This window comes from Thalassophryne amazonica, chromosome 3 (assembly GCF_902500255.1).
Source record: "Thalassophryne amazonica chromosome 3, fThaAma1.1, whole genome shotgun sequence".
Lineage (NCBI taxonomy): Eukaryota > Metazoa > Chordata > Actinopteri > Batrachoidiformes > Batrachoididae > Thalassophryne > Thalassophryne amazonica.
This window is the reverse complement of record NC_047105.1, coordinates 41,226,032-41,250,988: the sequence shown is the minus strand read 5'-3', so window position 1 is coordinate 41,250,988 and position 24,957 is coordinate 41,226,032. Positions and strand designations below refer to the sequence as shown.

At 42.3% G+C, this 24,957-nt stretch overlaps 1 protein-coding gene and 1 long non-coding RNA gene across 3 annotated transcripts in view; both read right to left on the bottom strand.

The window, feature by feature from the left end:
* Nucleotides 1-24,957, bottom strand: part of LOC117506578 (potassium voltage-gated channel subfamily D member 3-like) — a 324,070-nt gene that overhangs the window by 174,891 nt on the left and 124,222 nt on the right. The gene's annotated exons all lie outside the window — the stretch shown is intronic.
* Nucleotides 1,838-18,603, bottom strand: LOC117506579. Its single transcript, XR_004559507.1, has 3 exons — nucleotides 18,593-18,603; nucleotides 2,676-2,681; nucleotides 1,838-1,964 (listed from the first exon to the last, which is right to left on the bottom strand). It is a non-coding gene; the product is annotated as an uncharacterized LOC117506579 (long non-coding RNA).

Genomic DNA, 24,957 nt, shown 5'->3' with positions numbered 1-24,957 from the left:
TCTAATCTCTTTGGAAGATGTTTTGGGCTATTTTGTTACCAATTGTATTATCTGTTTCTTCGATTTGTCATCAGTTTGGCCATGGGCTCAATTTGGTGGGGGATAGGTAGGACATGTCCCCCCCACCTTTTCTACCAGGGGGGACAGAATATGGTATGCCCACCCCCCCCCCCACCTTCTGACATATATGTGTGTACTTGAAACATGCTATGCCAGTCTTATGTGCAAACCATGTCAGTCTTATGTGCAAAACCATGTCAGAATAGTATCTTTGTATCTGCAAGTTTGTATTTTTAGCAGCATTGACTTGTTTACAACATCTGTTTCTTGTTTGTCACATTCAGAATTTTCTGGGACTGCATTTGCCCAGATTTGAAACCAAAAATAGTTGCCTCTAGGGACTAGTGTCTACACATAAGTATCAATGGACCATATGTTAATTTACTAAATTCTGAAAGTTAGAAAAGGAAATCAGAAAAGCTATCTGGGACCTCAGAAAGCCCATCTGCAATTATTGCTTGATCTCCAAAATCAGTCTATGCAAGCAAAATTATGTTCAGTATGAGTGTTGTCATTAGTGCCACTTCAAAAATTAAATTCATGATAAGTAATTTATCCTAAACTTATGATCTGTTGTTTTTTCAAACTTATGCAAAAACAAATCTTACAGAACAGTATACAGTATGTGATAGTTAATAATTATTAAGAGCCTGTTCTTTCATATTTATGAATACATTTTACCACATTGCAGTTGTTTTTTAATGAAAACTCAACCTATCATTCTACACATGTGGTGATACCTTATTTACACCAGGATGTTAATAAAATCAATGCTGGCTATTCTCAGAATAAAGTACTTATATCCACAGTTTCAAATTGCATAAGTCAAATGGTGTCCACTTTATGGTCTTCTCAAAACATTAAAATTACCGTTCTGGATGCTCAGAATGCATCTGAGCTTATCTAGAAACCGTTGGCTTCTGGGGGCCTAAAGCGGCCGCCAGACCCCCGGCCTACGACCTTCGGCCCTGTGGGCCTTGCACTTTGTCCCCCCCAGTTTCTAGTTCTAAATTGCACCCTTGAGTTTGGCTGAACTGGCTACAGACCCGTGGACCTTAAACATCTGAATAATATGTCCAACTGTAGTCACAGAAACATAAAGCTTCTTGGAAATGGTTTTGTACCCTCTACCTTTGCCATGCTTGCCAATAATTGTCTTTCTAATCTCCTGAGACAACGCTCTCCTTAGAGTCATTTGTCACTGGGTGCAACTGTTGGAGAGCAACTGGAGATGCGCCTTAGGCTATTATCTCACCGATGCCCAACTGTTCGAGACGAGGCGGAGATGCAACATCGCGTGAAAAGGTAATAACTTTCTCATGTGGAGTCTGACTGAATTGGTCCTCCTGAAACGTGCACGCATAGCGGTACAGAGGAGGATTTTCTTAAAAAGACCTGATAGTTCAGCTACAATTTGCCAGAAGGTACATCTGAGATGTAAGCCTAGATATGATGTTTTGGTGAAAGAAAATCCTCCTCAAAACCACTTCATCATGAAGCTGTATAACTGGTGATATAAAATACAGAACTTGCACTATGCACAATTTCTTCAATCACAGCCACAGAAGCCTATAATTACTTCTGGGTTGTCTGGGTGTCTTGGTGGCTTTCCTCACTCTTCTCCTTCTTGCACAGTGACTCAGTTTTTGAGAACTGTCTACTCTACACAGTTTTACCATAGAGTGCCATATTGTTTGTATTTCTTCATAACTGATCTAAATAAAGTTCAAGACATATTCGGTGAATTGGAAATGTTCATGTATCCATCCCCTGACTTGTCTGAAGAAAACTGGAAATAAAACTGATCATTTACAGGTATTATGATAAAGCATTCCATTATTTATTCAACCCATCATCTTGGCTTTTATAATTTTAATTAATTGATATCAGGTTATAGAGATTTGCTTTGAGTTTGAGTTTAAGGAAGATAATTTTAGAATTTTTTTATATTGAGAAGCCTGATTTACATTTTGTATTTGAAATGGCATAAATAAATTAAAATGGGTAAATTACCAAGGGACCCAAAACGTTTGAACGGTACTGTAAAAGGAAAAGTGTGTGTCAACCCTTCACAAGTTGCTTCACATATTGCACACATTCTGAGTTGCCGGGACTACGTGGGGAGGGGTACGGCGTGCCCGCCTGATGTTTTGCGATGGAGTTCATTGCCGAGAATTTTTTGGTTTATTCAAAAACTCGTCAAACTGCACAAACTTTCCAAGTGGATGCTGTTTGCAAGTTTGGTTGCAGTCCAGTGAGATACTAGCCAGCTTTCTAAGGAAGGTAGTTGATGAAAAAAGTGTAGTACACATACACCCTGATATCTGTCAGTGATTAATTTTGCAGGGCGTTCTGACCTGCGGTACAGTAAAATAAATAAATATCAAATCTCGACCAAATTTGCACCTATAAAGTGTTTTTTATTTACATTCTTTAATCAGCTTAGATAAACTAGTTGTCAAATGGCCTTGTAGTCATAGGTGTTATCTTTTTTTCTTCTTGATCGTACTTCTACTTAGCAGCTTTCAAATCTGTGGAAACAAGGGGACAGATTAAAAGGTAGAAAAAAATTATATTAAAGGGAAAAACTGAACTATTGATACATTTTGACCAACAAATTCCTCACAGCACAAGGTTTGTTTTTTTTAATGGAGGATTTAGAACAGTATACAAGGATGGATGATATTATTATAACAGGATTGAATACCAGACATTGGTCATATGCCATAAGTGTTATGGACAAAACACCAGGAGAAATTCACTCCTTGGAGCAGCAAATCATCAACTTCTTGTCTTCAAATAACATCCACATTAACAACAGTGACATTGCAGAACATCATTCACTCCCACAGAAAGACAAGTCCAAACCAGCCATCATCATCTGGTTTGTGAACAGAAAAATTAAGAATGATTTGTTGTGGCTGTCTAAAAAGCTGAGAGGAACCGACGTGTATGTCAATGAACACCTGACAAAAAAAAAAAGAAAAAAAAAAAAGCTGATATAGCAAGAGAAGCCAGAATCCTCAGAAAACAAGAGAAAATACAAGCAACTTGGGCAAGGAATTGTAAAGTGATGATTAAGTTAAATGGATCTCTGGAAGACTCTAAACTCATAATGGTAAGGGAGCTTTCGGACCTGGAAAGATTTAAGTGATGAGTATTTGTTAATTTGTTTATTAATGGTTATGCCGGTGTTGTCAAAGGAATTTGAGTATAATCAAGTATGGGTAAAGATTTCCATAGCATGCAACTGTTTACATCATGTAACTAGATCTAAGTTGACTGTTTTTGTTTTGTGAATTTTTCTTTTTTATTTTATGATGACAGCTGATTCTCTTGAATTTACTTCTGTGCAGGAATTACAACCTTGTCAGTATACCGAGCATCACATACAAGATCTGGAATATGAGATAGATCCGGACAATCATTTATATATTTTTAGAAATAGTAACTGTCAGTATTATACACATGGACAAATACAACAACTGCATTACAAGTAATGGGAATTTCTCAATAATCCACTTTAACAGTAGGAGTCTGTACAAAATTTTTGGGAATATTAAAGACTATTTAAAACAATGTTGTCAACATTTTAGTATAATTGCTATAACGGAAACTTGGCTTGCAAACGTTGACAATGCTATGAACTGGAGGGTTATGAATTCAGTTATTAGAATAGACAAAATAGAGGAGGAGGAGTGGCATTGTACAACCCCTGGCAAAAACCCCTGGACTCACTCAATTCTGAGGAAAAAATTATGGAATTATGAAAAACAAAAGAACGCTCCAACACATCACTAGTATTTTGTTGAACCACCTCTGGCTTTTATAACAGCTTGCAGTCTCTGAGGCATGGACTTAATGAGACTGCAACTTTCTCTGATTGTTGTTGCCAGATCAGCTTTGCAGGTTGGAGCCTTGTCATGGACCATTTTCTTCAACTTCCACCAAAGATTTTCAATTGGATTAAGATCCGGACTATTTGCAGACCATGACATTGACCCTATGTGTCTTTTTGCAAGGAATGTTTTCACAGTTTTTGCTCTATGGCAAGATGCATTATCATCTTGAAAAATGATTTCATCATCCCCAAACATCCTTTCAATTGATGGGATAAGAAAAGTGTCCAAAATATCAACGTAAACCTGTGCATTTATTAATGATGTAATGACAGCCATCTCCCCAGTGCCTTTACCTGACATGCAGCCCCATATCATCAATGACTGTGGAAATTTACATGTTCTCTTCAGGCAGTCATCTTTATAAATCTCATGGAACGGCACCAAACAAAAGTTCCAGCATCATCACCTTGCCCAATGCAGATTCGAGATTCATCGCTGAATATGACTTTCATCCAGTCATCCACAGTCCATGATTGCTTTTCCTTAGCCCATTGTAACCTTGTTTTTTCTGTTTAGGTGTTAATGATGGCTTTCATTTAGCTTTTCTGTATGTAAATCCCATTTTCTTTAGGCGTTTCTTACAGTTCAGTCACAGACGTTGACTCCAGTTTCCTCCCATTCGTTCCTCATTTGTTTTGTTGTGCATTTTCGATTTTTGAGACATATTGCTTTAAGTTTTCTGTCTTGACACTTTGATGTCTTCCTTGGTATGTTTGCCTTTAACAACCTTCCCATGTTGTTTGTATTTGGTCCAGAGTTTAGACACAGCTGACTGTGAACAACCAACATCTTTTGCAACACAGCATGATGATTTACCCTCTTTTAAGAGTTTGATAATCCTCTCCTTTGTTTCAATTGACATCTCTCGTGTTGGAGCCATGATTCATGTCAGTCCACTTGGTGCAACAGCTCTCCAAGGTGTGATCACTCCTTTTTAGATGCAGACTAACGAGCAGATCTGATTTAATGCAGGTGTTAGTTTTGGGGATGAAAATTTACAGGGTGACTCCATAATTTATTCCTCAGAATTGAGTGAGTCCAGATTTTTTTCCCTCTGCTTGGTCTAAAAAAGTAACCGTTACTGACTGCCACAATTTTTTTTTTTCCTGATTCCTTATAGTGTTTGCCAGGGGTTGTATGTTGACAAAAGGCTTAAATACAAAACTAAAGATCAAATGACAATGGCAGTGGAAAATCTTTTGGAATGTATCACAATTGAAATATGTATGGAAAAAGTTAAAAATATAATTATTAGTTGTATATATAGAGCTCTGGGTTCTAAAATTGAAGAATTTCAAAACTGGATAGAGAAGTGTTTTTCACAGATGGGTAATAAATGAATATTTGTCTGTGGAGATACAAATATTGGGCTCTTAAATCCATATCAGCATAAAGTGACTGAGGATTTCATTAATACCATGTACAGCTTAAATTTCTATCCAAAAATTACTAGGCCTTCAAGAATAACTTCACATTCAGCTACACTCATTGATAATATATTTACTAATGATATTGACACCAAAACATTAAGTGGCTTACTGATCAATGATATTAGTGTCCACTTACCACATTTTATAGTAACTGATCTAAATTTAAAAAGAAAATGTAATGAGAAAATACAATATCATAAACACCTGCAATCTGAAGAAGCTATCACTGCCTTAAAATCAATCAATCAATCAATCAATCAATTTTATTTATATAGCGCCAAATCACAACAAACAGTTGCCCCAAGGCGCTTTATATTGTAAGGCAAGGCCATACAATAATTACGTAAAAGCCCCAATGGTCAAAACGACCCCCTGTGAGCAAGCACTTGGCGACAGTGGGAAGGAAAAACTCCCTTTTAACAGGAAGAAACCTCCAGCAGAACCAGGCTCAGGGAGGGGCAGTCTTCTGCTGGGACTGGTTGGGGCTGAGGGAGAGAACCAGGAAAAAGACATGCTGTGGAGGGGAGCAGAGATCAATCACTAATGATTAAATGCAGAGTGGTGCATACAGAGCAAAAAGAGAAAGAAACACTCAGTGCATCATGGGAACCCCCCAGCAGTCTAAGTCTATAGCAGCATAACTAAGGGATGGTTCAGGGTCACCTGATCCAGCCCTAACTATAAGCTTTAGCAAAAAGGAAAGTTTTAAGCCTAATCTTAAAAGTAGAGAGGGTGTCTGTCTCCCTGATCTGAATTGGGAGCTGGTTCCACAGGAGAGGAGCCTGAAAGCTGAAGGCTCTGCCTCCCATTCTACTCTTACAAACCCTAGGAACTACAAGTAAGCCTGCAGTCTGAGAGCGAAGCGCTCTATTGGGGTGATATGGTACTATGAGGTCCCTAAGAAAAGATGGGACCTGATTATTCAAAACCTTATAAGTAAGAAGAAGAATTTTAAATTCTATTCTAGAATTAACAGGAAGCCAATGAAGAGAGGCCAATATGGGTGAGATATGCTCTCTCCTTCTAGTCCCCGTTAGTACTCTAGCTGCAGCATTTTGAATTAACTGAAGGCTTTTCAGGGAACTTTTAGGACAACCTGATAATAATGAATTACAATAGTCCAGCCTAGAGGAAATAAATGCATGAATTAGTTTTTCAGCATCACTCTGAGACAAGAACTTTCTAATTTTAGAGATATTGCGTAAATGCAAAAAAGCAGTCCTACATATTTGTTTAATATGCGCTTTGAATGACATATCCTGATCAAAAATGACTCCAAGATTTCTCACAGTATTACTAGAGGTCAGGGTAATGCCATCCAGAGTAAGGATCTGGTTAGACACCATGTTTCTAAGATTTGTGGGGCCAAGTACAATAACTTCAGTTTTATCTGAGTTTAAAAGCAGGAAATTAGAGGTCATCCATGTCTTTATGTCTGTAAGACAATCCTGCAGTTTAGCTAAAAAAATTTACTTCTGCAGGATTGGAAGTCCATTTACACAGAGCATGATGCTAATTTAGCATATTCTGAATTTGAAAACACATTTATCGATAAATACAACAAAAATTGTCCAGTACAGTGCAAATAATAAATATAAGGCTTACCCATGGATAACAAAAGGTCTGCAAAAGGCTTGTAAGAAGAATATATATATATATATATATATATATATATATATATATATATATAAATTAACAACTATTATGCAGAATTATAGAAAATCATACTTTGGAAAAATACTAAATGACAATAAAAACAACAAAGGAAACATGGAAATACTGAATAGTATTATAGCAAATAAACCCAAATAAAAGAACTACCCAACATACTTTACTTATAATAACAAATACAAATATAACATGAGTTGGCACCTGACATTCCACACAGCACATGGGAAAATCACCAATTAATTGATAGAAATCCACATACAATGTTTCTTGGCCCAGTTGATGAAATGGAAATTATTAATGTAGTCAGTACATGTAAAAGCAAAAAGTCAAGTGATCATAATGACGTACATATCTCCTTAGTAAAGCAAATAATTACTGAAATGGCCAAACCATTAACATATATATTTAATAAATCATTTCAAACTGGAATTGTCCCAAATGGTATGAAAATGGCAAAAGTGATACCTTTATTAAAATTGGGTGACAAACATATTTTTACTAATTACAGGGCTGTGTCTTTATTGTCATAATTTTCAAAGATATTGGGAAAAACTTTACAGTAGCAGGTTGGATAAATTTATAGAATGACACAACTTACTTGATGACTGTCAGTATGGTTTTAGAGCAAAAAGGTCCACTGCACTGGCATTGCTCGGTGTAATAGAAGAGATCAATAAACATGTGGACCAAAGGGTATTAGTAATAGGTTTATTTATTGACCTAAGAAAGGCTTTTGACACAATCAATCACAACATATTATTTCAAAAGATGGAACTCAAGAATTCAAGATTTTTTTTTTTTTTTTTTATGTAAAGAGAAGGAATATATAATTTAAGGGGTTTGTATCATTTTAAAACTGTAGGTGCTCGGACAACCAGGAAATGCTTCTGTGTCTCCATTTGTGGCCCCCACAAATGCAATAATCTACCTGAGGAACTCAAACAATGTCCAAATATTAACCGGTTCAAATATTTATATAAAGAAATGGTGTTCTCTGGATATGTATCTGATGAAACAGATTGAGTTGTGTTGTATGAAGAATCTGCTACACTTGAATCCTTCCTACTGAAAATGTATGGTGGTAACAGCATGTAATAGGAGCTGTGTTGTATGGCTGGGGGGGCCTGGCTGCCGGTTTGTTTGCCTTTTGTGTTTCCTCCCAGGTGGCATGCATTTGGGACTGAGTGGCTGTGTTGCTGAGGCTGTTAGGACTTCACCCTGATCACCTGCGACTCGTCAGGACTCACAGCTGAGGTGCATCTGGAGGGATTGGAGTATGTTGGCATTTAAGACTGAAGTGCACAGTGTGCATTTGCCAGAGACTCGACCTTGTGACCAGACGGGTGAGATCGTCGTCTTGGGAGCCATCTCATCAGCAGCGGACGCTGAGAATGTCCAGGTTTGATGCACGGTCTGTGAAAGAGGAGAGGGTGAGGTCTCACGCTCGTCGGCACACTTCCTGAGGTACGTTGGATTTTGTGACTAACAGTTATACAGTCAGTAAATGTGGTGTCCCTCACACCTTATTGTATTGAGCTGTATGTTAGTCATGTATCAGCTTCCACTGCGGTGGTGATTTGTGAACGGGATGTTCCATGCCTGCAGGTTGGAAGCTGATCAGTAATCAAGCCAGGAAGTGTTTGCTGTTTGTACACCTTTAAGTGTTCTGTGTGTAGAGTGTGGACTCACATAATGGTTCCTTCTTTCACAGACTCGGTTGTTGCGGCCACCTGGGGGGTGTCGGCGGGGTCCTTGGGTCCGAAACAGCTTCTGGCTCCGGACCATTAGCGCTGCTGGGAGCGCACCACGCCAGACCGCACCTTTTATTATTATTATTGATCACTGTTATGTATTAAATTCAGTTAGCCTTTGTACCGTGCTCTGCTTATTTCATACTGGGTCCTTCAAACGCTGGTCGGTTCTCCGAGCTGCGTCCGACAGATAACAGTAGTCTCTGGCCAAACATCACGGACCCAGCGGTAGCAGAGACGGTAACGCGCCGGGAAGGCGGCAGCAGACGTTCAGTGGTTATCCGGATCAGTTGCGGGGCTCTCCGCCCGGAAGGTGCGTGTTTGAGAACCCATTACTGGATACTAATTTGTGCTCTCTTGCAGCCGTGTCCTGTGTTTGTGCCTTATCCGTGGGTCGTGGTGGAGTGTGACTGGCGACAGCTTCGCGTCACACTCCGACCGGATAAGAGGCTTAAACGGGAGCTGCAAGAGTGCGTTTGTAATGGGTTCACGCGCACGGCGGAGCTCTGTTAGCACGGGTCGCTGGGCTTCCTGTGCTACAGTCGTAGCCCCGTTTCCCCGGATAAAAGGTAACTACTGCGTCTGTTGTTTCAGCTCCGGCGTTATTTAGTTGAGCACATTTTGGTTGTGTTGCACACAGCTGCGCACGAAGATGCAGCTCGTTTGTTTTTTGTCACCAAAGGGGGTTTTTCATTTTTTAGCACTCTGGTTCCCCCTTGTGGTGACTGAATCACGGTACCGTCAAGCTCTTGAGTAGGAACAGGTGTGTTCCATGTGGTTGAGCTTGACGGTATAACTCACTGATTTGTTTTGTGTTGGTTCATTTTGTGTGGGTGTTTTTTGAGTGGGTTTTTGTGTGGGCTTTTGTTTTTTTTGTTGTCCACTGTTTGTCTGGGGGTGTGATCCTGCGGCCTTTGTTACACAAAAAAAAAAAAAAAAACGGGGACCCAAACAACTGTGTGTTGGTCTGTTTTTTTTTCTTTTGTTTTTTTTTTTGTTTCCCCCCTCCCCAGGGTTAGGTGGAACGGTCCCCTGGGGGGTGATGGGGTGGTATTTGGGTTGTTTTTTCTCTTTGTTTTTTGTTGTGCCCTCTCTTCTCCTCTGACTCCAGCCGGGGGTGCCGTAGTGTCGGCATTGCTGGCGGGGTGCAGTTAGGTTGTACTGGGCGTTTCCCAGGTGGCCTCTGCACCCGGGAGGGGAGGGGGGGGGGGGTTTGGGGTTTTTGTTTTGTTTTTCCTCCCCCAGTTTCCACCCTCAGGGTTTGACTGTGGTGTCCTCTGGGGGGAAAAGGCGTTGGGTCCATCTAGCCGTGGGCGGCCGGGGCTGGGTCCATTGGTCGTGTGGGGAGGCGTCTCCTGGGGTTGACGAGTGGTCCTCTGGGGGGCGCTGGTAGTCCCCGTGGGTGACGGTGGATCCCAGAGGGACCTCGGCCGTGGTTATTACTCCTGGAGCTGGCGGGTGGCCCTCTGGGGGGTGTTGGTCCCTGCGTGTCGTTTGGGGGGGAGGAGGGGGTTTTTTTTTTGGCATTTTTGTTTGTGTGTTTACATGTGGGTTGTTTTTCTTTTCTCCCCTTCCCTGGGGTTTGATGGGACGGTCCCCTGGGGAGGGGGGGGGGGATGTTTTGGTTGTTTTGTTTTTGGCTAATCACACGTTTGGTTAAAGGCTGACCGCACAGGTGTAGGAACTCCTGGCCACACCTGTGCTAAGACTGTCGGAAACAAAGGCAAAGATGCAGCCAGTTCAACCAGTCTGTTGGAGGACTAACGCGGACGTGGTTTCCAGCCATGGTCCCTGGAGGGGGGTGTTTCTCCTGGGCCAGGTGTGTGTGGTCGCCGGGAGGCTTCCCGTGAGGGTGGGGTACTGTTGTATGGCTGGGGGGGCCTGGCTGCCGGTTTGTTTGCCTTTTGTGTTTCCTCCCAGGTGGCATGCATTTGGGACTGAGTGGCTGTGTTGCTGAGGCTGTTAGGACTTCACCCTGATCACCTGCGACTCGTCAGGACTCACAGCTGAGGTGCATCTGGAGGGATTGGAGTATGTTGGCATTTAAGACTGAAGTGCACAGTGTGCATTTGCCAGAGACTCGACCTTGTGACCAGACGGGTGAGATCGTCGTCTTGGGAGCCATCTCATCAGCAGCGGACGCTGAGAATGTCCAGGTTTGATGCACGGTCTGTGAAAGAGGAGAGGGTGAGGTCTCACGCTCGTCAGCACACTTCCTGAGGTACGTTGGATTTTGTGACTAACAGTTATACAGTCAGTAAATGTGGTGTCCCTCACACCTTATTGTATTGAGCTGTATGTTAGTCATGTATCAGCTTCCACTGCGGTGGTGATTTGTGAACGGGATGTTCCATGCCTGCAGGTTGGAAGCTGATCAGTAATCAAGCCAGGAAGTGTTTGCTGTTTGTACACCTTTAAGTGTTCTGTGTGTAGAGTGTGGACTCACATAATGGTTCCTTCTTTCACAGACTCAGTTGTTGCGGCCACCTGGGGGGTGTCGGCGGGGTCCTTGGGTCCGAAACAGCTTCTGGCTCCGGACCATTAGCGCTGCTGGGAGCGCACCACGCCAGACCGCACCTTTTATTATTATTATGATCACTGTTATGTATTAAATTCAGTTAGCCTTTGTACCGTGCTCTGCTTATTTCATACTGGGTCCTTCAAACGCTGGTCGGTTCTCCGAGCTGCGTCCGACACATAACAAGCTGTTTGGGAAATATGTGACTTCACTTCAGATTTTGTTGGGAAATGATCGTTCATGATCAGGCACATAGCCTGGTTTAATTTGGCTGTACGGAGGGGTGTAGGCGTTGATAAGTGTTGCTTCTGCCTACGCCTTTTCGGCACTATGTACATTGTTTTCTTTTTCTTTTCTTTCTTGTAATTACTTTGTCTGAGTTTCGTTTCTTTTGTGTACAAGTGATTTTTGTTAACCATATTTGTGCCTAATAAATTCAAATTCAAATAAAGAGTGTACAAACTACAGCATATCTTTAAAGTAGACCTGCATTGAAATAAATGTGGTCAGATTTCAGAAAAGAAATAGCTGATATGTATTTATAAGACCCTTGTGAATGCAGTAAAATAAATCTGTAAGCCCAAATTTGTAATTCAGCGGAGAAATATTCGTTTAAAAATGACAAATTTGCAGCTAACATTTAGCCCTCTGTGAAAACAGTTTGTACATCCGGATCATTTCCATGACGTCGGTGACAAGACGACGTGTTCCCGCCTTCAGTCCGATCCCGCATTGAAATTGATTTTATCTCTTAGTAATGTTACTGTTATACACATCCTGGTTTCAACATCCAAAAGTAAGCTGCAATGAATGTGAGATACAGCTCTGCTTGCTCAGATCCGGGGATCAGATCAGTGGCGGCATCGACAGCAGGCGACTTTATTCCCCGACGCCTCGCTTTCACTGCCCCTGATACGCTTACCGAGTGCATGCGCTCATTAAGTTCCACCGCGGCACTCACACCCCCGTGCCTGCTGTGCAGCCAGCACCACCTCTCTGTCTACTGAATGGAGTTGCAGCCAACTTGGCACAAGTCCAGAGACTACGCTCGCCATTTTAATGCAGTGCGCGCGGTGACACCTGTTGCTCGCAAGGACAGACTTCTTGCTGCAAAATCCGCAGCGCCGCACGTCTCGGTAATCAGAGCCACAAAGCTCCGTGGCCGCTGAGAGAGGTTTATATATTTTTAATGACTTGAATTCTTTGCGAGTCTCGCCTCCGTAGCCCGCGACGGTACACCGGAGGTGAAAGACAGCAGATTTTCAATGCGACACCACTCAATCAAACGGGCGTATGAAAAGTCCACAAAAATAATTTTCAAGCACAAATGAAAGAAATGTGTACTCACCAAGCGTACCGCAAGACAATATGAAGTTTTAAAAAGTAGATCCTTCCGTATAAGACAAGAAAAAGGTGCAGATGCAAACTGACGTAAATCCACAAATTACAGTTGGCGCGTGCAATGCATGCTGGGAGAGGGTCTTGTCCCTGACATCTCAGCAGCGTCCATGATTAGAGGAACAGTTTGTGGAGGGCTAAATGTTAGCTGTAAATTTGTCATTTTCAAATGAAGATTTCTCCATTGAATGACAGATCTGGGCTTGCAGATTTACTTTACTACATTCAGAAGGATCTTATGTGTAAATATAAGTCATTTTTGGTCCAAAGATCTGACTGCATTTATTTCAATGCAGGTCTACTTTAAGTTTATTTCACCTTTGTCTTCTTGCCTGTCTGTATGGTGTATCCTGAGATAAATTAAATTTATATTTCTTTGTGTAGCATCGTGTAATATTTACCGGAGCTACTTTCTCAGTGTTGTTTGGTTCTAACTTGACCATTTCAGAGAGATGGAGCTATGTGGTTTTCATGTAATTTGTCAAATCTGTATTGCATCTTTTCACTTTGTTTTATTTGCACGAAACAGTCTCCTGCAGTCGCTGACAGCTGGAAACTGCCTACGCCTCCAGACAACAAGACAAAAGCGATTTGTAAATTGCAGAGACTCGCACGAGGTGAATTGCGCAGTTCCAGCAGTCACAGCAAAGGCTGACTGAGCTATTTGATTTGAGTGGTAACCACATTTAGAGACCGAAGGCTTTCATTTTATGTCATTACGTGAGTTAGAGAACAATATAAAAAGAAACAACAGCAAAACAAACAAACAAGGGAATAAATACTTACAAAAAACCAAAACAAAACACCATTTTAGAGCAGAATTTAGATTGATCAACCTCGTCCGACAAAAGGATGTTGAATTTTGTCAATTTATTTGTGAACTGATGGAAACTTATTCAACAACTACTGATTAGTAATCAATTATTTTTGGCTATTTATTATAAAAGACTGAGAATTCTCTAATTTCAGCTTCTCAAATGTAAGAATTTTCCACCTTTTTCTGTTTTAGTGTATATTATTGTAAATAGAAAATATTTGGTGATTGGTGAAACAAAATAACAGTTTTAAGTTGTTGGGTTTTTGTTGACTTTTATATTCATTCCCTGTAAACCTTCTGAGTTTTTGGTTTCTAGATTTGCTCACCTAAAATGTGAATCTGTCTCTGAATGCCCTGGTACCCGACCTGGAGTACAAGAACCCTTCAGGGGTGCCAAAGACTGCATGTGGTACATGAGGTTTTTTCTGCTGTGAGGGTATCAAAATGAGAAGTGCACATGTATATAATATGCAACAACTGCATGGGGGTGTGTGGGTGTCTGTGTATATGTCCCTCTCCTGTCCAAACAGCAACTTCAAATTGAGTCAGACTTGGCACACATATACTTTGACATACGGGAAGTGACATAGGCTATTGAGTACTTTAGCAACAGCAGTAGCAGCAGCAGTAGTAGTAGTAGTAGTAGTAGTAGTTTTGGGGAGAGACACTTTTGTGCTGCAGAATTTAGCCAAACCTGTCACACATATACTTTGACGTACAGGGAGTGACATAGGCTTTTGAGCACTTTAGTAGTAGTAGTAGTAGTAGTAGTAGTAGTAGTAGTAGTTTTGGGGAGAGACACTTTTGTGCTGCAGAATTGAGCCAAACTTGGCACACATATACTTTGACGTACGGGGAGTGACATAGGCTTTTGAGCACTTTAGTAGTAGTAGTAGTAGTAGTAGTAGTAGTAATTTTGGGGAGATACACTTTTGTGCTGCAGAATTTAGCCAAACCTGTCACACATATACTTTGACGTACGGGGAGTGACATAGGCTACTGAGCACTTTAGCAGCAGCAGCAGCAATAGTACTTTAGCAGCAGCAGTAGCAGCAGCAGTAGTAGTAGTAGTAGTAGTAGTAGTAGTAGTAGTAGTTTTGGGGAGAGACACTTTTGTGCTGCAGAATTTAGCCAAACCTGTCACACATATACTTTGACGTACGGGGAGTGACATAGGCTATTGAGCACTTTAGCAGCAGCAGCAGCAGCAGTAGTAGTTTTGGGGAGAGACACTTTTGTGCTGCAGAATTGTGCCAAGTTTGGCTCAATTCTGCAGCAAGGTTTTTTCTGCTGTGAGGGTTTCAAAATTAGAAGTGCACATGTATATAATATGCAACAACTGCATGGGGGTGTGTGGGTGTCTGTGTATATGTCCCTCTCCTGTCCAAACAGCAACTTCAAATTGAGTCAGACTTGGCACACATATACTTTGACATATGGGGAGTGTCATAGGCTTTTGAGCACTTTAGTAGTAGTAGTAGTAGTAGTAGTAGTAGTAGTAGTAGTAGTAGTAGTAATAGTTTTGGGGAGAGACACTTTTGTGCTGCAGAATTTAGCCAAACTTGGCACACATATACTTTGACATATGGGGAGTGACAAAGGCTTTTGAGCACTTTAGTAGTAATAGTAGTAGTAGTAGTAGTAGTAGTAGTAGTAGTAGTTTTGGGGAGAGACACTTTTGTGCTGCAGAATTTAGCCAAACTTGGCACACATATACTTTGACATACGGGGAGTGACATAGGCTTTTGAGCACTTTAGTAGTAGTAATAGTAGTAGTAGTAGTAGTAGTAGTAGTAGTAGTAGTAGTAGTAGTAGTAGTCGTCGTAGTAGTGGTTTTGGTGAGAGACACTTTTGTGCTGCAGAATTGAGCCAAACCTGGCACACATATACTTTGACATACAAGGAGTGACATAGGCTTTTGAGCACTTTAGTAGTAGTAGTAGTAGTAGTTTTGGGGAGAGACACTTTTGTGCTGCAGAATTTAGCCAAACTTGGCACACATATACTTTGACATACGGGGAGTGACATAGGCTTTTGAGCACTTTAGTAGTAGTAATAGTAGTAGTAGTAGTAGTAGTAGTAGTAGTAGTAGTAGTAGTCGTCGTCGTCGTCGTCATCGTAGTAGTGGTTTTGGTGAGAGACACTTTTGTGCTGCAGAAGTGAGCCAAACCTGGCACACATATACTTTGACATACAGGGAGTGACATAGGCTTTTGAGCACTTTAGGAGTAGTAGTAGTTGTAGTTTTGGGGAGAGACACTTTTGTGCTGCAGAATTGAGTCAAACTTGGAACACATATACTTTGACGTACGGGGAGTGACATAGGCTTTTGAGCACTTTAGTAGTAGTAGTAGTAGTAGTAGTAGTAGTAGTAGTAGTAATTTTGGGGAGAGACACTTTTGTGCTGCAGAATTTAGCCAAACTTGGCACACATATACTTTGACATACGGGGAGTGACAAAGGCTTTTGAGCACTTTAGTAGTAGTAGTAGTAGTAGTAGTAATAATAGTTTTGGGGAGAGACACCTTTGTGCTGCAGAATTTAGCCAAACTTGGCACACATATACTTTGACATACGGGGAGTGACAAAGGCTTTTGAGCACTTTAGTAGTAATAATAGTAGTAGTAGTAGTAGTAGTAGTAGTAGTAGTAGTAGTAGTCGTCGTCGTCATTGTCGTAGTAGTGGTTTTGGTGAGAGACACTTTTGTGCTGCAGAATTGAGCCAAACTTGGCACACATATACTGTGACATACAGGGAGTGACATAGGCTTTTGAGCACTTTAGTAGTAGTAGTAGTAGTAGTTTTGGGGAGAAACACTTTTGTGCTGCAGAATTGAGTCAAACTTGGCACACATATACTTTGACATACGGGGAGTGACATAGGCTATTGAGCACTTTAGCAGCAGTAGTAGTAGTAGTAGTAGTAGTAGTTTTGGGGAGAGACACTTTTGTGCTGCAGAATTTAGCCAAACTTGGCACACATATACTTTGACATACGGGGAGTGACATAGGCTTTTGAGCACTTTAGTAGTAGTAGTAGTAGTAGTTTTGGGGAGAGACACTTTTGTGCTGCAGAATTTAGCCAAACCTGGCACACATATACTTTGACATATGGGGAGTGACATAGGCTATTGAGCACTTTAGCAGCAGCAGCAGCAGCAGCAATAGTAGTAGTAGTAGTAGTAGTAGTAGTAGTAGTTTTGGGGAGAGACACTTTTGTGCTGCAGAATTGAGCCAAACGTGGCACACATATACTTTGACATATGGGGAGTGACATAGGCTTTTGAGCACTTTAGTAGTAGTAGTAGTAGTAGTAGTAGTAGTAGTAGTAGTAGTAGTAGTTTTGGGGAGAGACACTTTTGTGCTGCAGAATTTAGCCAAACCTGGCACACATATACTTTGACATACGGGGAGTGACATAGGCTATTGAGCACTTTAGCAGTAGTAGTAGTAGTTTTGGGGAGAGACACTTTTGTGCTGCAGAATTTAGCCAAACCTGGCACACATATACTTTGCCATACGGGGAGTGACATAGGCTATTGAGCACTTTAGTAGAAGTAGTAGTAGTTTTGGGGAGAGACACTTTTGTGCTGCAGAGTTTAGCCAAACTTGGCACACATATACTTCGACATGCGGGGAGTGACATAGACTATTGAGCACTTTAGTAGTAGTAGTAGTAGTTTCGGGGAGAGACACTTTTGTGCTGCAGAATTTAGCCAAACTTGGCACACATATACTTTGACATACAGGGAGTGATATAGGATTTTGAACACTTTAGTAGTAGTAGTAGTAGTAGTAGTAGTTTTGGGGAGAGACACTTTTGTGCTGCAGAATTTAGCCAAACCTGGCACACATATACTTTGACATGCGGGGAGTGACATAGGCTATTGAGCACTTTAGTAGTAGTAGTAGTAGTTTTGGGGAGAGACACTTTTGTGCTGCAGAATTTAGCCAAACCTGGCACACATATACTTTGCCATACGGGGAGTGACATAGGCTATTGAGCACTTTAGTAGAAGTAGTAGTAGTAGTGGTAGTAGTAGTAGTAGTAGTTTTGGGGAGAGTCACTTTTGTGCTGCAGAATTTAGCCAAACTTGGCACACATATACTTCGACATGCGGGGAGTGACATAGGCTATTGAGCACTTTAGTAGTAGTAGTAGTAGTAGTAGTAGTAGTAGTAGTAGTAGTAGTAATAGTAGTTTGGGGAGAGACACTTTTGCGCTGCAGAATTTAGCCAAACTTGGCACACATATACTTTGACATACGGGGAGTGACATAGGCTATTGAGCACTTTAGTAGCAGTAGTAGTAGCAGTAGTAGTAGTAGTTTTGGGGAGAGACACTTTTGTGCTGCAGAATTTTACCCAAACTTGGCACACATATACTTTGACATACGGGGAGTGACATAGGCTATTGAGCACTTTAGTAGTAGTAGTAGTAGTAGTAGTAGTAGTAGTAGTAGTAGTAGTAGTAGTAGTAGTAGTTGTTTTGGGGAGAGACACTTTTGTGCTGCAGAATGTAGCTTTGGGGAGAGACACTTTTGTGCTGCAGAATTTAGCCAAACTTGGCACACATGGGTGATTCTTTAACTACGGGCACTATTGGCCTTGTAAATGTAATTTCCACCACACCATTGCCTTACAATATAAAGCGCCTTGGGGCAACTGTTTGTTGTGATTTGGTGCTATATACATGTGCTCTGATGTCACTGTTTATCGCCATAGAAACTACCCAAACAATCTTTCATACAAACTGTTTAGGGACATTACAGTGTTGTTGTGGAAATTACGGCAATAGTGTGGGACAACTACATTTTGTTTAAAAAATCACAACAGTTGTATGACATTGAATACCCCAATTATGTTTTGATTATTTTACTGATATTTTATTCAGAGATATTTTAAAACAATAGAAAAAATGTTTCTTTACCATTCATTTTTATCATTGAAGATCAAAAGTCTGGGTGTGGGACAACCACAAAACGGCAATATTTGCATATAATGATGCTGAAAAAAGGTGAAAAAGTCATCATAGACTACTAGAACAAATTTCTTAACACACTTTCATTGTAAAGATAACTATAAAAGTGTGAAATTTCCCCTTTTTTCTGTTTTTCATACAATATGATCAAAGGACCTAATAAGTGCCCGTAGTCTAATGAATCACCCACATATACTTTGACATACGGGGAGTGACATAGGCTATTGAGCACTTTAGTAGTAGTTTTGGGGAAAGACACTTTTGTGCTGCACACTACTCTTTTGTTCAGCGATTTTTTTTTTGTTGTTGTTAAAAAAGTAAAGAAATATTAAAAGGACGGTCCAACAATTAAATAATATAATACAAAACATGATTTATTTATTTATTTTTAATAAAGATGGTGAAAATTAAGTTAAACCAAACAAACAAAAAACCATGAGCATATCACCAACTGCAATGCACATTTTCTTTTTGTATATTCTATAACATCTAATCATGAACTCTGTGTGTGTGTGTCGGGGGAGGGGGGGGGGCACCAACGTAATACAATTTGATCCACTGAACCAAACGTTGGTTCAGGTAGAATGTAATTCTTTAACAGGTATTGCTATTGCATTTACACTGAAATTTAAGCAGCTCAGCAGTTCACACAGATATTAACAAAAAAAAAAAAAAAAGAAAAAAAAAATCTTTTCCTAAAAGCTTGACCAAAATGTCCCTGACCCTGGAGTCTTTGCACTTTGTGGGTGGACTGCAACAACTATCAAAATAAGAACAATATAACCTTGTTGCTTTTCAAATGAATCTATCCAGAGTATTATGGGATTATGTTCGGGGAGTCAGTCGAAGCAGTCAAGGACGAGTGCACGCTAAGTCTCAGACCACAGTGGACTCATGGAGGTCTCTGGAGAACCAGCGCCATCAGGCACTCGTCTGTCTGAAACTCTGCCGACACCTCAGGGGGCCGAAGGCATGTGATAACACCACAGGGACACATGTACACTCCACAACTAAAGACTTAAACTTACACTAACAGATGGACCGTTTGGCTCTGGCAGTTGAAACCAAACACCAACTTTTATATCATAAAGAAATGGATATGAAATTAAGTCAAATCAAGTATGATAATGATATGTTGTCATGTTATCTTTGTGTATCATTATCTACATGCCAATGACATTTAGTCCTGCTTATGTACAAATAACTACGAGTTTAATGTGCACAGAATTTCAAAGTGAAACCAAATCTCTACAACAAGATCTTTGTTTACAAAATGAAAAAGAAAGCTATTTCTATTTATGTATACCCTGCATAAAGGTCAAGATAAGATAAGACTTTATTGATCTCACAGTGGAGAAATTCACGTTACGTCAGCTCTTAAAAAAACACACAAGATGGGAGCGAGTAGAGGAAAATGTGCATCATACAGCGTGTGCAAGGATAAGCAATAATAATAATACTTTCAGCAATACATATATATATATATATATATATATATATATATATACGGGTGATTCTTAGACTACGGGCACTTATTATGTCCTTTGATCATATTGTATGAAAAACACAAAAAAGGGGAAATTTCACACTTTTATAGTTATCGTTACAATGAAAGTGTGTTAAGAAATTTGTTCTAGTAGTCTATGATGACTTTTTCACCTTTTTTCAGCATCATTATATGCAAATATTGCTGTTTTGTGCTTGCCCCACACCCAGAATTTTGATCTTCAGTGATAAAAATGAATGGTAAAGAAACATTTTTTCTAATGTTTTAAAATATCTCTGAATAAAATATCAGTAAAATAATCAAAACATAATTGGGGTATTCAATGTCATACAACTGTTGTGATTTTTTAAAACAAAATGTAGTTGTCCCACACTATTGCCGTCATTTCCACCACAACACTGTAATGTCCCTAAACAGTTTGTATAAAAGATTGTTTGGGTAGTTTCAATGGAGATAAACAGTGACATCAGAGCACATGTATATAGCGCCAAATCACAACAAACAGTTACCCCAAGGCGCTTTATATTGTAAGGCAATGGTGTGGTGGAAATTACATTTACAAGGCCAATAGTGCCCGTAGTTAAAGAATCACCCATAAGCATTTGATCCACTGTCAATTTTGCAGGTTTTTCCACCTACAAAGAATGGAGAGGTCGATATTTTTTATTGTAGGTTCACTTAAAAAAAAAAATCCAGAAAATCACATTGTATGATTTTTTAAATAATTAATTTGCATTTTATTACATGAAATAAACATTTGACCCCCTACAAAAACAGACCTTAACAAATGGTACAGAAACATTTGTCTGCAATTACAGAGGTCAGATGTTTCCTGTAGTTCTTGACCAAGTTTGCACACTGCAGCAGGGATTTTGGTCCACTCCTCCATACAGATCTTCTCCAGATATTTCAGCTTTGGAGTTTCAGCTCCCTCCAAAGATTTTCTATTGAGTTCACATCTGGAGACTGGTTTGGCCCTTGAAATGCTTCTTATGGACCCCCTCCTTAGGTGCTTTGGCTATGTGTTTGGGGTTATTGTCATGTTGGAAGACCCAGCCATGACTCATCTTCAATGCTCTTACTGAGGGAAGGAGGTTGTTTGCCAAAATCTAGCAAAACATGACCCCATCCATCCTCCCTTCAATACGGTGCAGTCATCCTGTCCCCTTTGCAGAAGAGCACCCCCAGAGTATGATGTTTCCACCCCCATGCTTCACAGTTGAGATGGTTTTCTTGGGGTTGTTCTTATCCTCCAAACACAGTGAGTGGAGTTGATTCCAAAAAGCTCTGTTTTGGTCTCATCTGACCACATGACCTTCTCCCATGCCTCCTCTGGATCATCCAGATGGTCACTGGTGAACTTCAAATGGGCCTGGACATGTGCTGGCTTGAGCAGGGGGACCTTGCTGCACTGCAGGATTTTAAACCATGACATCATCATGTGTTACTAATGTAATCTTTGTGACTGTGGTCCCAGCTCTCTTCAGGTCATTGACCAGGTCCTCCTGTGTAGTTCTGAGCTTTTTCAGAATCATTCTTACCCCACAAAGTGAGATCTTGCATGGAATCCCAGACTGAGGAAGATTGACAGTCATCTTGTGTTTCTTCCACTTTCTAATAAATAATCATAACAGTTGTTGTCTTCTACCAAGCTGCTTGCCTGTTGACCATCCCAGCCTTGTGCAGGTCTACAGTTTTGTCCTTGATGTCCTTAGACAGCTCTTTGGTCTTGGCCATGGTGGACAGGTTGAAGTGTGATTGGTTGAGTGTGTGCACGGGTGTCTTTTATCAATCAATCAATCAATCAATCAATTTTTTTATATAGCGCCAAATCACAACAAACAGTTGCCCCAAGGCGCTTTATATTGTAAGGCAAGGCCATACAATAATTATGTAAAACCCCAACGGTCAAAACGACCCCCTGTGAGCAAGCACTTGGCTACAGTGGGAAGGAAAAACTCCCTTTTAACAGGAAGAAACCTCCAGCAGAACCAGGCTCAGGGAGGGGCAGTCTTCTGCTGGGACTGGTTGGGGCTGAGGGAGAGAACCAGGAAAAAGACATGCTGTGGAGGGGAGCAGAGATCGATCACTAATGATTAAATGCAGAGTGGTGCATACAGAGCAAAAAGAGAAAGAAACAGTGCATCATGGGAACCCCCCAGCAGTCTACGTCTATAGCAGGTATACAGGTAACAAGTTCAAACAGATGCTATTAATACAGGTAAAGAGTGCAGAATAAGAGGGCTTCTAAAAGAAAAACTAACAGGTCTGTGAGAGACAGAATTCTTGCTGGTTGGTAGGGGATCTAATACTTATTTCACTTAATTCTGTTGTGTGGGCCGCTGAAGAGGAGGTACTGCTGGCCCACCACCACTAGAGGGCGCCCTGCCTGGAGTGTGGGCTCCAGGCACCGGAGGGCGCTGCCGCCTTACAGGAGCAGCCAGGATGACAACTGTCACCCATCACTGGAGACAGCTGATCCCAATCAATAAGGAGGTATATCAGCAGGACGGCATCTCCACCTCATTTGCCGAGATATCGCCTTACCAAAGAGGTAACAATCTCAGCCTACACATACGTGTGACTTTAAGTGTATTCTTGTTGATTATCTGTAGGACAGCTGACTACCAGACAGCATTTGGATAAGTACTCACCTTCCTACATTTCTTGATTGTTGTTGACGAGAGGTGGAGGTGGACTCTCCACCCTCCGTGTTGCTGGGTGCAGCCGCATCCACACCTGACTGTTTCTGTTTCCTGCCAGCAGTACCGGATCCGACGAGCGGAGGCAGTGGCCACCTGGGAATTCAGGACTTGGCGGCTCCAGTATTCCCGGGGTTCGGTGGCAGAGGAAATCGGGTTGGTTCCGGTTCGACTTGGACAGACGTCTCCTATCGTCCAGCCTGCCCACACGACACCGTTGTAATTAAGCTCAATCTCCATATTGTAATCGGTTGTATTTGTTGTGCCTGTTTCACAACAGTAAAAACAGTGTTATTTGACTCCTCCATTGTCCGTTCATTTGCGCCCCCTGTTGTGGGTCCGTGTTCCTACACTTTCACAACAGGATATCTCGGCCAACGTCATGGATCCCGAGGGGCGTCAACCGGCTGTTGAACGGCCAATGGAAGACCAGGACACGCAGGCGTCCTCGAGAGGGGTGATCGGTGAGTTGCAGCGGATCCTCGCCGCTTTCACGACTCGGATGGATTTAATGACCGAGCAGAACGTCCTCCTGAACCGCAGGGTGGAGGCTCTCGCCGCACAAGTGGAAGCACGCCCCCTGGGTGCCGCTGCGGCTCTCCCTCCCGTCGACCCTGTGCGTAACAGCGATGTTCCACTGGTCGTCCAACGACCCCCCCCACCTTCCACTGAAGCTTACATAAGCCCCCCAGAGCCGTACGGAGGCTGTGTGGAGACGTGCGCAGATTTTCTTATGCAGTGCTCGCTCGTCTTCGCACAGCGTCCACTCATGTACGCGACCGATGCTAGCAAGGTAGCTTATGTAATAAACCTGCTTCGCGGTGAGGCACGCGCTTGGGCTACAGCGCTCTGGGAGCAGAATTCACGGCTCCTTCTGACATATGATGGGTTTGTGAGGGAGCTCAGAACCGTGTTCGATCACCCTAATAGAGGCGAAACCGCTTCAACTGTGCTACTGTCAATGAGACAGGGGCGTTGGAGCGCAGCTGCCTATGCAGTCGACTTCCGCATCGCGGCTGCGAGGTCCGGCTGGAATAGCACTGCGCTCCTCGCCGCCTTCGTAAACGGACTGTCATTTGTTCTTAAGGAGCATCTGGTGGCTAAGGACGAACCGCGGGATTTAGATGGGCTCATCGATCTCGTCATACGGTTAGACAACCGGTTAGAAGAACGTCGGCGGGAACGAGACGAAGGGCGTGGCCGGGAACGCGCCGTCCCTCTCCCTTCCGGTTCCGACCGCGCTCCGCCCTCCCCACGCTCCACGGCCCCTGCGCTCCGTGGGACCACAGCTCCCCCTACTGACGAAGCTATGGACACGAGTAGGGCAACATTTAGGGCACCGGATGCACAGAGGAGACGGGCCCACGGAGCTTGTTTTGTTTGTGGTGCCATAGAGCACCATGTGAGAGACTGCCCCGAGCGGTTAAAACTCCAACGCCCGCCCCTAGAGACTGGGCTAGGGGTGGGCCGAGACATTCACGTGGGACACACCCACATTGCCACACGACTCCCAGTCACGATCCTTTATGAGGACTCAACCCTGAAGGCCCCAGCACTGGTGGACACGGGCTCTGAAGGGAATCTGTTGGACAGCAGATGGGCCAGGGAGATAGGGCTCCCTCTGGTGGCGCTTACCTCGACTGTTCAGGTTCGGGCGCTAGATGGCTCCCTACTCCCTCCGATCACGCATAAGACACCTCCTGTTACTCTGGTGGTGTCAGGAAATCACCGGGAGGTGGTCGAGTTTTTTGTGACCCAGGCCACCTCCCGTGTGGTTTTAGGATTTCCCTGGATGTTGAAGCACAATCCCCGGATTGATTGGCCGTCCGGGGTAGTGGTGCAGTGGAGCGAGACCTGCCATCGGGTGTGTCTAGGTTCCTCAGTTCCTCCCGGCTCCCAAGCTAAGGAGGAGGTCAGAGTCCCGCCCAGTCTGGGGACGGTGCCGGTGGAGTACCATGACCTTGTTGACGTGTTCAGCAAGGATCTGGCTCTCACTCTTCCCCCCCACCGTCCGTATGATTGTGCCATTGATTTGGTTCCGGGCAGTGAGTTCCCGTCCAGTAGGCTGTACAACCTCTCACGGTCTGAGCGCGAATCAATGGAGACCTACATCCGGGACTCGTTAGCTGCCGGGTTGATCCAGAATTCCACCTCCCCGATGGGTGCAGGTTTCTTTTTTGTGGGTAAAAAAGACGGCGGACTTCGTCCATGCATTGATTAT